The following is a 3,441-nucleotide window of genomic DNA, read 5'->3' as shown; positions in this document are numbered from 1 at the left end:
AAGCCAGGAAAAATAAAAAGAAGGGCAGGAAGGTCTTTGTCTTTGTAAAGACATTTACACAACAAACTGTCCTTCTTTAAGGCAATCAGAGGGAGAGGAAGAGTGTCCCTCTAGGTTTTAGCTTTCGTCAGCTCCACATTCCCCTATATTTAGAGAAGAAAATTGTGGTTTTCTTCAGCATCAATTTTGTGTGTGTGTGTGTGTGTGTACACATTTAGTTTTACTGTAACAAAGCAACTTGTACACTTTTAACATTTAAAACTAAGCATCATCTTTCCTTTCCAGTGAAACAGAAAGAAAACTTAAAAAATAAACAGGAAGAAAATTACAATAGAGCATGTCAATTCCAAATAAGGTCCTACAGGTTCTGCTGATTCTCCCATTTGACTGGCAGGGCTCAAGTCATCATTAGGAGAGAATGCATTTTAAAAGTGTCATCTTAAACTGCAAGGATGTCCGTTCAGCATCACAATTAAACGTGCCAAAGGACAAGTCATGTTGTCAAAATGCCACTTAACCCACCCAAGCGTCTCAAACACACCCTATGCTGACCTTCTATACCCCATTTTTTAAAGTTTTTTTTTTCTTTCTTTAAACAAGAGAAAGTAGACCGACACATGTTGGTAAATGCTGACTGTCCATATTCAGACACAGTCAGTGTACTCTCTGAGCCTAATATATAGAGAAAGGAGGAAAAAAGCTAGAATACTACGCACTACTACACAGGGGCCTGGCGCCCTCCAGCTTCCAGCAGAGTGAAGGGAGCAGTTTTTCTTTTTCCGTACAGTTTTTGTTCAGATAGGAAGGGATAAAAATGAATTTGGAACAGAAAGGAGCAGAGATTCTTTTCCCATTGTATTCTGCTCAAGGTATTTTCCCCCCAAATAAGTTGAGAATTATGGTGTAGAGAAAAGAGACCTCAAGAACAGGGCGACTGAGCACAAGAGGGGGAAAAAAAAAAAAGACTGCAACTTGCTCCCAGGGACTGGAGACCATTTTTTAAAAGGTTGGAATCCATCAGTGTTCTGTTGGTTGTCCCTCCTTCATCCTCCTCTCCTTCCTCCCCTTCATCACCACCTTCATCTTCCTCACCTTCATCCCCATCCCCTTCTTCATCAATATCTTCCAAACCTTCTTCATCGTCCTCTCCTTCTCCTTCTTCATCAGCCATATCAGGAACCCAGTAGTACTGTAATGGATTTGGCCAAATACCGTCTTTGATGACCTCTCCTAATTCATCTGCACCTGCATCAGAATGGTCAGGAAACCAGGTAAAGAAGCTCTCTGGTTCCCCATGCTGCCTCTTCCTGCTGGCTTTGTTCTGTGTTTGACTGGAAGGTTTCGTCAAATCCTTGCCAGATTTCCATTTGATTTCAGTGGACTTTGAAGATGGATCACCACTCTTGTTCAGATGAAATTCTTTGGAGAGAACTTTGTTTTTGAAGTAAGGGTTTTCATCAAAATAAAAATCTATTCTGTAACCTGGTTTAATGTCTTCAAATTCTGTCACTTCAACTCTGGCCAAATAATGCAGTGCCTCTTCATCCTCCTCCCCAAGCAGCGCAGACACATGTGGACGGTTGACAAATGTTGTTACTCAAAAATTTGGGATTTTGGTGATCAATTCTGATCTCTTCGGAAAAAATGGTTGGCGGAGTTTGTTATATTTCTGTTCTACTTTCAAAATCTCCTCACTGGCTTGTTCATTCAGTCTGTCTATTTCATTTTGTACTTCATCAATATGTTCAATTGCTTCCTGCTGTTCTTTTCCTTTCTTTGGGGGCAATCCCTGAGAGCCCCAGGTGTCCTCCAGTCTGGGAGCAGCAGGCCAGTGTTGGTTTCTTCTGAGGTGGGAGTGGAGACTGGAGTTTGGGGGCCATGCTGCAGGGAAACTCCAAGAACCTAACCACAGGTCTCCTAGCTCAGCAGAAAGAATCTCTGAAAAACTCAGCATCAATTTTTAATATATATTGCAGGGTCCTTTGAGCTCTCCTCTGGACTGGTAGTGTTGGGTCTGGTGCGTTGTGCTACCCGGGTAACTCTATTCAGCTCTTCCCAGTACAGAAGGTTCTGTTTCCTTTCCCTGTCTCTCACGCATTCCTCATTTTTGGTAAAATATCCCTGCTACTAGCATATAAAAAAGATTGAATCGTAATTTGTTGTGTGGCTATATTCTCTTAATTAACTTTTTATATTTGATTGGTTGGATATTGGCTGTTAACCCAACATCATTTTCTTTTCTTTTAATTTTGCTTCATTGGTTTTGACTTTTTGTGTTTCTCACTTTATCATACTTTGCATGAGTCAGTTACCTCTTTCTTCCTCTCTTTATCTCTCTTTCTCCACCACCTCCACATAAGATCATAGATATCCACGCTGTAAAACATGAGGGTAATTTTCTGCAGTTTTCCTTTATTTTTACTCATTTTCTTTAGCCTTCAATAGATTTTTTTTTAGTTCACAAATGTAATACATATTCGATAGAAATCGAGAAGTTACATGGTTTTTTCTACTAAACTACAAGTTAACATCTTCCTAAACTTCACTATTCTTATCTTTAAAAAGTGTTCTAATCTTCAAAAAGAAACTGCAAGTAATTATTAAAAATCTATGTAAATTAGCATGCAATATATAATGAAGTCATTTGTGATACAAATAAAGGAGGGATGGAACAAAGCTATACAGGAGTGAAGGTTTGAATATTACTGAAATGACATTACTATTAAGCGGACCTGGATTGTTATAAATTATTATGTTAATGGAAATGGCACACTCCATAGACTTAGAAAATCCCCAAAGAGTACAATATTCTATTAAAAGGATATCAAGTAACCTTTTTGCTTCTTTCAAAGTACAGCAATCAAATTGATGCAGCCCTGATGATGTTCAGCCCAAGACCCTGTGAGAATGTTACCTTGTTATGCAAAATAGACTTTGTAGAAGTGATTAAAATGAAGGACCTGGGCATGGTGAGAGTAAGCTAGGTTGCGCAGGTTAGCGGGATATGCATACTTGACTCCTTAAAAGTGAGAATCTTCCCTGGGTGAGTTAGAAATACACAGTGGAATAAGAAGGGGGAGAGCTCTGAAGCACGAGAGAAACTGTCCCACGGTTGATGACTTTCCAGATGGAGAACAGAGAACACTAGCCAGAAAAAATGTGGGTGGTCTCCAAAAACTGACAGCAGTCCTCAGCTGACATCCAGCAAGTAAACAAGGATTTGAGTCCTAGAACTACAAGGAATGAATTCTGCAAATGACCTGAATGCAAGGGAACGATTCCTATTTTAGACCCACCAAAAAATAACACAGCCCTGGAAACACCTTGATTTTAGTTCCACGAAATGTGTCTCACTCTGTAGAACTGTCAAATAACAAATCCGTGTCATTTTAAACGACCACGTTTATGGTAATTTGCTAAGACATCAATAGCAAACTAATA

The 3,441-nt window shown here is 39.5% G+C and overlaps 1 pseudogene; it reads right to left on the bottom strand.

The window, feature by feature from the left end:
- Positions 1-919: 919 nt before the first annotated feature.
- On the bottom strand, positions 920-1,880 carry LOC100962325 (annotated as a pseudogene).
- Positions 1,881-3,441: the final 1,561 nt, after the last annotated feature.

The sequence above is a fragment of the Otolemur garnettii genome, unplaced genomic scaffold (assembly GCF_000181295.1).
Source record: "Otolemur garnettii isolate 467f Iridium unplaced genomic scaffold, OtoGar3 scaffold00009, whole genome shotgun sequence".
Lineage (NCBI taxonomy): Eukaryota > Metazoa > Chordata > Mammalia > Primates > Galagidae > Otolemur > Otolemur garnettii.
The sequence above is the reverse complement of the archived record's forward strand: the minus strand, read 5'-3'. Positions and strand labels throughout refer to the sequence as shown.